At 49.9% G+C, this 11604-nt stretch overlaps 1 pseudogene; it reads left to right on the top strand.

Moving 5' to 3' along the window:
* The first annotated feature begins 1360 nt into the window (after window positions 1-1360).
* LOC101316069 (hypoxanthine-guanine phosphoribosyltransferase-like) lies at window positions 1361-8524 on the top strand (annotated as a pseudogene).
* Window positions 8525-11604: the final 3080 nt, after the last annotated feature.

Here is an 11604-nt window from a genome sequence, read left to right as displayed (position 1 = left end):
GCCACCAAGTCCCATGAGTTCTTGCTCTCAATATCCCTAGAATGCCTATGCCCCTCCTCTGCACCCCACCGCCACTGCCCCAGTCCAAGCCACCTTCATCTTGTACCTCAATTCTTGCAATAACCTCCAAACTGGTCTCTCCTCACCTCTCATCCATTCCTCAGAGTGATGGGCCTATGGCTCAAATCTGACCCCATTACTCCCCTGCTTAAAAATCCTGCACAAGCTCCCCAGGCCCGCAAGGCTGAGTGCAGGTTCCTCAGCACATCCTTCAAGTCCTCGCAATCCAGCACACAGCCTCCCATTCCCTCCCCGTGCTACACACACACACCTACACGCAGGCACGCACACACACCTACACGCGCGCGCACACACACACACACACACACACACACACACCCTGCCTTGCCCTCTTGTTTCCCAGCCACCCCCTCCTGTTTTTTGAGTCCCCCATCCCTCAAGGTCAAATCAGACCATACCTGACTGTGAGGTTGTCCCAGGGCCCCTCTCATCACCCCCTTCACTGCCCTGCCCAGTCAGCCACCAGTCAGAACTGGCCAGTTACTAGATGGGCAGCTCCCTGGTCAGGGACTGGGCTGAATAACGTGCATCCTGGCGCTGGCAGAGAGCTTAGTAGTCAGCTGCTCTGTACATGTTTGTGAGATGAGTGGACATGGGGGTAGGGTGGGGGGTCATTAGAAAGGAGCAGTAAATCATTCACTCATCCATTCATCAGCAAACATTCATCGGGTGCCTACCACGAGCCCGGCACTAGGCACTGGGTCCTCAAAAAAAAAAAAAAAGAAGGATTTTGTTAAATTGATATGAGTTGAATTCAACCTGATGTTTTTAAGATTTTACTCCTACTCCTTTCCTTCCTGCCCTGTCCCGGTGAATTCTTCCCAAGGACACACACACACACACACACACACACACACACACACACACACACCCCCTCAGGCTGTCACCCCACCCCTTCTGGTCACATTTCTTCCACCGACAAACACTCACCCCACCCTGATTTGTAGCTCCTTTCCTGCTCCCAGGAGCCCTCGGGGATCTGTGGGTTCCCCATCCCAGGCCCCCCCAGTGTCTTTCCCTCTGCTCCCCACCTGTAGGAACTGTGCACAGTCCGCGGAGGAGCTTCCAGTTAGAGCCGGCAGGACCCGGCCAGGTGGGCGGGCCAGAACTGCAGCTTGACTCACCTGTGGACGCAGCAGCCAGGCGGGGCCGAAGCCGCAGATGAGGGCGGAGAGCAGAGCCTCCAATAGGGAGGACTTATGCTACACCTTCCCAAGAATTGCGGAGAACCTTCTGGCGCAGCCCTCACCCCCACCCCCAGTGCCGGGGGCGGGGGCGGTTGGGGGTTTAGTGCCGCTGGGATCCAGAGAGGGGGCAGTCTTCAGCAGGCAGCCGCTCAAGCTGGCGGCCCTGATAAACAAGTGAATTTCCGGTGACAGGTACGAAGTCCAGAGTTGAAGAGGGACCGCCTGTGTAGGCGGCCGGCCGGAACCAGACGGGAGGGGGGTAGGCATTCTCCAGGCAAAGCCAGAGGGACCAAGAAGACGCAAAACTGCCTGCAAGAGTATGTAAGCGAGTCTGTGTGTGTGTGTAGGTCAATGGGGAGTGTGAGTTCAGAGGCCTTTTGAGGAGTGTGTATGTGCCCTTGGGGGGGTTATTGTGTGCATGTGTGTTTACCTGGACAGGGTACAAGCCTCTGTCTGGATCTCAAGGATCCTGTGACCCCACAAAGCTAGGCTCTGAACCTCTACCTTTTGCCTTACTCCTCTTCCCCAGGCCGAGTGCCTCCTTTTCCTTTCAGACCCTCATGGAGTCACGTTCCCAGAGCCCTCCGTCTAGCCCAGTAAGCCCCGCCTCCACCCTGGCAAGCCCCGCCTCCACTTGGCAAGCCCCGCCTCCTCCATCCTCAGAGCACCGTCTGTCACAGCATTGCTTTCACGATCTTGTAATTGTTTCTTCCTGTGCTGCCTCCCCACCTGGACTAGCAGGGGAGCTCTCCCAGGGTGGAGCCAAGCTTGACAGTCTCTGGGTTCCCAGCACCCGCCACAGGGCAGGCTCTCAGTAAATATCTAAGGGGGGAAGGGCTCCATGAGCTAAGCCATGCTGGCACAGGAGTTCACAGGAACCCGCAGGGCACAGCGGAGCAAGGGCTGCTGCCAGCTTGCAACTGGGGCACGGTAGAACTGTGGCTGGAAAGTGGAGGCCAGTTCATGCAGGACCTTGAAGATCTTGGCTCCAAGTCTGAGCTCCTACCGCCAATGGCCCCTTCCTAACTCTCCCACCTACACCTCACACTCTCTGCTGCAGTTACAACCAAACTGTTCCCTATTCCTAGAACCCACCATGCTCTCATCTCCCAGGTTTTGCATGCGCTCTTCCTGGGACCCCTGCTTTCCTCCAACCTTAACCTTCATCCTCTCCCCACCACATGTCCACCTCCCACCTGGCTGACTGTTCCTCCCATCACATGGGCCCCAGCTTAGGTCCTCTTTATCTAGATGCACCCTAGCCTGGATCCCTCCTCCCCGCTCTGTGCCCCCTGAAGACCCTGGCCCTTCTCCCCCATAGCCCTGACCACACAGCATTGTGATTTTCTCTTTACTTGTCAGAGTGCCCTATGAGCCTGTAAACTCTGGAGGTAGGGTCTGTGTCTGTCTTGTTCCCCTTCAAATCCCTAATATCTAAAATGACAACAATAAATACTCTTGAAATAAATGAGACAAAAGCGGAGATTATCCTGGATGGGGCAGTGAAGAGCCAAGGAAGTTTTAGGGTTTTGGTTTGATTTTGAAGCAAGGAAATCACAGGATTCCAAAGATATTCGTTGAACACCTACCATGTCCTGGGCACTGTGCCAGGTGGTTTTGTTGTTGTTGTTTTAATTGAGGTATTCACATAGCATAACCTAGTTCACATAACAAAAAATTCACCATATCAGTCCATTTCAGTGCACAATTTAGTAGCATTTAGTACATGCAGAATGTTGTGCAACCATCACTCTATGTAGTTCTGAAACATTTTCTTCACACCAAAAGGATTCTCCCCACTCGTTCAGCAATCACTCCTCATTTCCCCCTCCCCAGCCTCCAGCAGCGTCTAATCTGCTCTCTGTCTCTATGGATTTGCCTATGCTGGATATGTCCTGCAAATGTAGTCAGATTTGGGCCAGCTTTTTAATGAATTATTTCATTTAATCCTCCTGACTGTATTATGAGATAGATGTTAATTAGTTCCTTAACAGATGAATAAAATGAGGCCATGAGATGGTAATTTACGTTAAGTCCCACAGAAGAAAACAAGTAAAGGTCTACCCATCCATTAGTCAACCATTTATTCAATGAATACTTATTAAATGCCCACCACAGAGCCACAGCCAGCCCATATGGCAAGCATTGCAAAATAGCAAAAAGCCACCTGCTAGATGCCCCACAGCATGGAGAGCAGAGAGCAGGCTGGATACTGGCAGCCACCGGCCCATCAGCCAGGAGCTCTGGTGCAGTGAGCAGCCTTCCGTGGCAGCCCTGGCAACCACGTGGTAGGCTCTGTGCCACCTGCTGGGGAGAGTTCCTGCCGCCATACAGCTTTCATTCTGGTGGTGAAGAGTGACAATATACAAGTAAGGAAATAAATACGATCATTTCAGATAATGGTTAGTGCTATGAAGAAAGTGAAATAGCTTCGAGTGATGGAGTTGTGGAAGGGGCTGCTATCGTTTTTCTTTTTTGATAGCTGTGACTTCTATGGGCGACAGTCTTTTTAAAAAAATATTTATTTATTTATTATTTATTTTGGCTGTGCTGGGTCTTAGCTGCAGCACCCGGGATCTTCATTGTGGCATGCAGGATCTTTAGTTGCGGCATGCGGACTTCTTAGTTGCAGCATGTGGGCTCTTAGTTGCAGCATGCATGCGGGATCTAGTTCCCCGACCAGGGATCGAACCCGGGACTCCTGCATTGGGAGTGCAGAGTCTTATCCACTGGAGCACCAGGGAAGACCCAGGGCTGCTATTTTATATTAGGTGGTCAGAAAAGGGGGGGACTCGCTGAAGGGGGGATGTTTGAGCTGAGATCTGAACAAGAGTGAGTGAGCAACCATGCCAATATCTGGGAAAAGAACATTCTAGAAAGAGGGAACAGCCAGAACAAAGTTGGAGAAGCAAGATCGTGGCTTGTTCAAGCAACAGAAAGGAGGCCGGCTGGATGGGGTTCAGTAAGTGGGGAGAGATGGGAGGAGCTGCATGACAGGCCTGTCCAGAGCCAGCTCAGGTGGTGCTGCACTGGGTCCTTCCCTCCGTGAGATGACGGGAAGCCATTGATGATTGGGGGACCAAAGGACTGGCCTTCTTCGGCTTCTGTGTGAAGAATGGACTAGAAGAGGCCAAAGCAGAAGCGGGGCGGCCAGTCAGGGAGCCGTTGCTATCATCCCGGAGAAGGGGAATGTGGCATCCGGGTGGTCAGGCAGAAACGGGGAGAAGTGCTCAGATTCTGGATGTACTTGAAGGTGAAGTCAACACGATTTGCTGACTGGATATGGGGTTTGAGAAAAAGAAAGGGAGTAAGAATAACTCCAAAGTTTCGACCTGAGCAACTAGGAGGATGGCATTGTGGGAGACTGCGGAGGTGACAGCTTTGGAAGGGCAACCTGTACCTTAGTTTTGGACGTGTTACTTGTGAGATGCCCGTGACTCATCCAAGAACATACTAAGTAGGTAATAGCATAAACCAGCCTGAAGGCAGCAGAAGGTAAGGGCTAGAAATATAAATTGAGGAACCAGTAAAATGTGGATGGTTTTTTGTGGGTTTTTTTTTTTTTGCGGTACGCGGGCCTCTCACTGTTGTGACCTCTCCCGTTGCGGAGCACAGGCTCCGGACGCGCAGGCCCAGCGGCCATGGCTCACGGGCCCAGCCGCTCTGCAGCATGTGGGATCTTCCCGGACTGGGGCACGAACCCATGTACCCTGCATTGGCAGGTGGACTCTCAACCACTGCACCACCAGGGAAGCCCAAAAGTAGATGGTTTTTTAAAGCTGGTCATCTAGGTGAGGCCCCAAAGAGAAGTGCAGAAAGAGAAAAGGGCTGAGGGCTGAGCCCTGGAGCGCTCGGGGAGCAGAGGTCAGGGACTGGAGGAGAAGCAGGAAAAGAGACTGGGGAGCGGCCCGCATGGTGAGAGTCAGACAGGCGAGGGAGGTGCCCTGGAGGTCAGAGAAGAAAGCGCTTCAAGGGCAAGGGCTTCACCAGCTACGCCAAATGCTGAGGCTAGGTCAACTAAGACAACACGAACTGAAAATTGACATTGAATTTGGCCGTGTAGCCGTCACTGGTGACCTTGACAAGGACAATGTCACTGATTTGTCAGGGACAAAGGCCCAACCGGAGCGATGCATGGGTATGGGAGCAGAGGAAGTAGAAACAATGCCGTCAAGGAATTTTGCTATAAAAGAAGCAGAGAAATGGGGCAGACATGGGAGGCGAGTGTGGGATCAAGGAAGGATTTTTTCAAGGCTAGGAGCTTTTAGACCACGTGTGTATGCGGGTCAGAATAATCCAGGAGAGGGAGGAAACTGATGATGCAGAAGGAAGAGAGAAGGGACAGTGGGGGTGGGAAGTCCTTAATGACATCGAGGGGTGTGGGGTTGAGCGCACAGGTGGAGGGCTGGCCTTGGGCCGGAGCAGGGAGGTTCCCTCTGAGGAAGGAGGAGGGTCAGGTGAGTGATAGGAGCCTTAAGGAGTTTTCTTCCCACGGCTTCTGTTTTTGCAGAGAAATAGAAGCAGTGTCATCAGCTGAGAGTGAAGAGTCGGGAGCGGGTGCTGGGGTTTGAGGAGAGAAGAGAAGGTGTAAGTTCATCATCCTGGGGCTTTGGAGAGCGAATGGAGTGTGGCAGGCTTGCCAGGCAGCATCAGGACCCCCTTGAGGTGAGCGGCATGAATTTAAAGTGATATCAGTAAGGGTGGCTGAATGTTTTGTTTTCCAGCCACTCCAAGTGTGCAGGTGGGGAGAAGATGGAGCCTGGAATTTAATCAGGATTGGGGCCTTGCCAGGCAAGTCTGATAAAGCCAGAGAGGGGTAAGGAGCTGTAGGCAAGGCAGTGGTTGACATGATGGCCCAGACAATCAGGCCAGGTAAAGAGGGAAGCGAGGATGGGGTCGGGGAGGGGTGAGGAACCCTGAAAAAGTGGTAGGACTGATAGATTTTAGGAGCAATTACTGACGTCCTAGAGAAAGTTGAAAACATAGAAGGTGGTGGGCAGATGACAGCATATAGAAATGGAGGTTACCCAGGGGATACAGACAAGCCCTAGGACATGAAGCATTGAGTGGTCCTGAGGTAGGGTTTACAGACCAGTGGTGGTTTTGCTATTATCTGAAACATATCGACTCAACCTGCTGAAGCACAGGTCCAGTTATGTGCTAACAGCCCTATGAGTACATGGCAGAGGCAGAATTTGACCCCAGGTCTTCTGCCTCTAGGTCCAGCACGTTTCCAGATACATCCCCACTGCTCCTATGAGTAACACCGTCAAGGTGTTCCATTCCTCACAATCATTTGAAGTGACAGATAGCAATCACTGCTTTTCAAAGATTTGCTTATATTTCCCAAAGGAGGCTCGGGGTGCTGCTACTAGAAGAACCAGGAATGAATGCTGAGCAAGCAAAAGAATGAGGTGTCCCGGTCCCCAGCCTGCACCTACTTCCTCCTCCACCTCACCCAACCCCTCCCTGGGGCAGACCCAGGGCTCTTAGCCTTGGGGTAGTTGCGTCCCCTTTAAGAAGCTGATGAGAACGCCGACTGCCCTCAGCCCACACACCAGCCAGCTCCGTTATGGTGGCCTGCAGCCCCACCGTCATGATGAGTGATAATGAAGCAGGTTATGACCTGGATTTATTTTGTATACCTAATCATTATGCTGAGGATTTGGAAAAGGTGTTTATTCCTCGTGGACTAATTATGGACAGGACTGAACAGCTTGCTCGAGATGTGATGGAGGAGATGGGAGGCCATCACATCGTGGCCCTTCGTGTGCTCAACGGGGGGCTATAAATTCTTTGCTGACCTGCTGGATTACATCAAAGCGCTGAACAGAAATAGCGATAGATCCATTCCTATGATGGTAGATTTTATCAGACGGAAGAGCTACTGTAATGACCAGTCAACAGGGGACATAAAAGTAATTGGTGGAGAGACTTCCCTGGTAGCACAGTGGTGAAGAATCCGCCTGCCAATGCAGGGGCAGGGGTTCCAGCCCTGGTCCGGGAAGATCCCACATGCCGCGGAGCAACTAAGCCCGTGAGCCACAACTACTGAGCCTGCGCTCTAGAGCCCACGAGCCACAACTACTAAGCCTGCATGCCACACCTACTGAGGCCCAAGTGCCTAGAGCCCGTGCCCCGCAACAAGAGAAGGCCCCTCAATGAGAAGCCCACGCACCATAACAAAGAGTAGCTCCCGCTCACCGCAACTAGAGAAAGCCCGCGTGCAGCAGCAAAGACCCAACGCAGCCAAATAAATAAATAAATAATTTTTTTAAAAAGGTAATTGGTGGAGATGATCTCTCAACTTTGACTGGAAAGAATATCTTGATTATTGAAGGTATCATTGACACTGACAAAACAGTGCAAACCTTGCTTCCCTTGGTCGAACAGCATAATCCAAAGATGGTCAAGGTTGCAAGTTTGCTGGTGAAAAGGACGCCTCAGAGTGTTGGATATAGACCAGACTTTGTTGCATTTGAAACTCCAGGCAAGTTTGTTGTAGGATATGCCCTTGGCTATAATGAATACTTCAGGGATTTGAATCATGTTTGTGTCATCAGTGAAACTAGAAAAGCAAAATATAAAGCCTAAGATGAGAGTTCAAGTTGAGTTTAGAAACATCTGGAGCCCCACTGAAATCACCAGTAAAATTATCAGATGTTCTAGTTCTGTGGCCAGCTGCTTAGTAGAGCTTATTGTATGTATCTTCTAAGAATTTTATCTGTTTTGTATTTTAGAAACGTCACTTGCTGCATGCCTGAACTCTATTTGCACGATGAGCCTATAGACTATCAGTTCCCTTTCGGTAGATTGCTGTTTGATTCATGAATGAAAAATCCCTTAAACCACATCACTATTGAATGAAAATATTGAAATTGTATCTGTAAGAAACATTTAAAACAAAGAATATATTAGTTTTTAAATTGGTATTTTAATTTTTATATATTCAGGAAAGAACAGAAGTGATTGAATATTGTTCATTATACCACTGTGTGCTTAGAAAAGTAAGAAGCAGTCAGTTTCATATCAGTGACAGCATTTAGAGGTATCATTATGTTGTATAAACCATATGTCCTGGAATTATTTTAGTAGGTTTCAGTCATTTATTAACTGTATTTTCCCACGGGTTCAGATTATTTCCAGTGTATCTTTGTCAACAGTTCCTTTTAAATACAGATCGATAAGTTCCAAAACCTGCCACTTTTTTGAGTCTTCAATGTAAAATCCTTAAAATAAAGGCTGTCTCTTTTTTTTTTTTTTTTTTGCGGCACGCGGGCCTCTCACTGCTGCGGCCTCTCCCACCGCGGAGCACAGGCCCAGCGGCCATGATTCACGGGCCCAGACGCTCCACGGCATGTGGGATCCTCCCGGACCGGGGCACGAACCTGCGTCCCCCGCATCGGCAGGCGGACTCCCAACCACTGCGCCACCAGGGAAGCCCAAGACTGTCTCTTTAAAAAAAAAAAAAAAGCAGCTGATGAGAAAAACAAAATGCATTTGCACACCCAGTCACAAATATGCTCACAGCCTTGGCAGGGAGTAAGGGCTCAATAAAAACTTGTCGAATGAATGAATGGTTGGAATTCCAGGGGTCTCACTTGCCCTCTTGGGGTTAAGAACTGGTGTTAATACACCAGTTCCTGCACACTGAAAACAAGCTTTCTGACCTGGTCATCCCTGAAGTAAGGTCAAAGGATATATTCCCAGTGGTGCTTCCCAGACCTACACCTGAGACTAGGGAAACGCTTGGACATCACAGCTTCTACGGTTTCCTGACTTGCTCAAGGCAGACCAGCCTGTCTGGGGCCATGGTATTCCGCAAAGCCCTGAGGGAGAGCTTGCTAAACCTCCTCTATCCCAGTCAAAGCACCCTGAAACTCCAGTATAATTACCCCAGATGGTTGCCACATCCAACATCCAGGTTCACGGGACAACTTCCTCCCAAGCCACCAGCTCCAACTTGCCACAACGGATTTATAATTGGACATCACAGGTGCCCAGTGTGATGAGGTAGCCATCTGCGGCACCCTGTGATCAGCTACCTCTTGGGTAACTGGATCTGGGAGGAACAGAACTCAGCAGACCTGGCAGAGGAGGACCACACCCTCTCCCAAGGGATGTAACACCCAGGCCAGTGGCCAGAGGTGGCAGAACGGCGGGACAGAGTGGCTCCATCAGGCTGCCCCTCGCAGCCCTGCCTCCCTGGGTTCCCTGCAATAGGAATAGTCATCTCTTCCACATTCTCACTTTCTCCTGGGGTCTGGAAAGGAGGAAAGTAGGTCCCACCTGAGACCCCAGGAGTGTTGGAGGATTCCCGAGTGGAAATCCTCTGGTGGCCAGCACCACTCATGCCTGGGAAAAGGCATTTCTTCCCACGGGAACAGGAAGCCCACCCCCGCGTGCTATTGCACACACACCCGCTCCGTTGGCCCAATCAGAACAAGCGTCCCTTCCTCAGGGTGTGGGCAAGGATGGAGCACCAACATGCTTTCAGGGAAAAAGGGTTAAGAAAAGGGTGGGACATCCCTATGACATTGATGAATGAATCATGAGAGCTAATGGGCTTGCGTCATCACTACTCCTTATCCTCAAATAACATTTGAAGTGAGATTGAGCAGCCAGGAAGCCATCCCCGCTCTTCAGCCAGGCTATGGATCCTGCAGGAAGGAAGGTGTGTCTATGGCCGGTGCAGTTTACTCCCATAAAATGTGCTTTGTATTCTAAGTAGGCTTGCTGTTTTTTGAGGCCAAGGACAATGAGTCATTTGTGTCGGGTGCTAGTGGTTCTAGGATTTCAGAGTGATCTGGGGGTGAAGCAAGGACCTGGTGTACCTTAAAGGCAAGATGCCCTGAAAATGCATGCCTGCCCTTCTCTGCCGGCCCACCCTTGCCTTTTAAAGGGCCCCCACTCAATCATGACACGGCACAGAGATGAGCAAATTATTTTTTCTGGAATAAAACCTCTAATGCTTTCTGAGTACATAAGGGCTGGCTTTTTAAAATCTTTTGTAAGACTCTGGAGGTGATACATGCAGATGGTAGCCAGCCCCTGTGAACGCTGGAAAATAATTTTACCCTGCTTGCTATCTAGGCAGGACCATTTAGCAGGCCCAGTGCGGAGTTAAGCTCTCTGGCTGTGGATCCAATTGTCTGGGGTCAAAGCTGAGCTCCACCACTTAACACCCTTAGGAAGCATCAGTTTCCTCATCTGTAAAATGGGGATAATCACAATGAAACCTGCCTCAAGAGGTGGGGAGCCCATGAGGAGGTGTCAGTACCTTTTCCTCACACCTGTAAATGTTCAGTAACAGTTAGTCATTCCAATGGGGGTTTGCTGGCATTCTATGTAAGACCTCTGCTTGCAGTACTGGGTAATTTCATTCTAACCAAGGTCGATAAAAGTCTGTTATGCTTTAAGAAGGTCCTGAGCTTTGAACTATCTGAACCCTCTTTGGGGTGTTGATACCAGCTTCTGGCCTCACAGGGTTCCTCGGGACCAAATGGCCTTTGTCAAGCAGTTTGTATAAAAGGGACTTCATCCAAGCCTTGTTGGATTAACTGGGGCTTCCTTTAAATAAGGGCTTGTTTTCAGAAGCTTTCTTTTTCCAACAAGGGAAAAGAACACAATGGATTCCAAGTAATCTACAGTCCTCATCACAGCTTGTCACAAACACCTGGCACATCTTTTCAGCCCAGAGTGCAAACACACACACTCCCTCACTTGCTAACTTCAGGAATACAGCCCCAGCCTGATGTTTCAAAAGCATTTGCTGACAAACTTCCTCTCACTTATAGAGTTATTTCCTGGAAGAACAGCAAAAACTGTTTTTGAATTGACAATATGGCTTTAGTTGTTGCTGAAGTTAAGTGAAAGTACAATTGTTACCACCTATTTACCTTAAAAAAAAAAAAAACCTGAAAACAATTACTTTTTCTTTTTTCTTTTTTCTTTTTTTTTTGCTGATCAACATTTTTCAAGCAAAGACAGGACTTAGGAATTGGGTTCATGTGTTGCTTATTTCAAAAAAAGAAAATTTCTTAATGTTTTTTGGGCAACATTTTAACTTGGTGCTTCAAAAAGCAATTGTGGGGCTTCCCTGGTGGCGTGGTGGTTGAGAGGCCGCCTGCCACCTGCTGCCTGCTGACGCAGGGGACACGGGTTCGTGCCCCGGTCCGGGAAGATCCCACATGCCGCGGAGCAAGGCTGGGCCCTGTGAGCCACGGCCGCTGAGCCTGAGTGTCTGGAGCCTGTGCTCCAGGGGAGAGGCCACAACAGTGAGAGGCGGCGTACCGCAAAAAAAAAAAAAAAAAAAGCAATTGTGATGAACAGTAGA

The sequence above is a fragment of the Tursiops truncatus genome, chromosome 1 (assembly GCF_011762595.2).
Source record: "Tursiops truncatus isolate mTurTru1 chromosome 1, mTurTru1.mat.Y, whole genome shotgun sequence".
NCBI classification, from domain to species: Eukaryota; Metazoa; Chordata; class Mammalia; order Artiodactyla; family Delphinidae; genus Tursiops; species Tursiops truncatus.
This window is presented reverse-complemented; position numbering and strand designations above follow the sequence as displayed.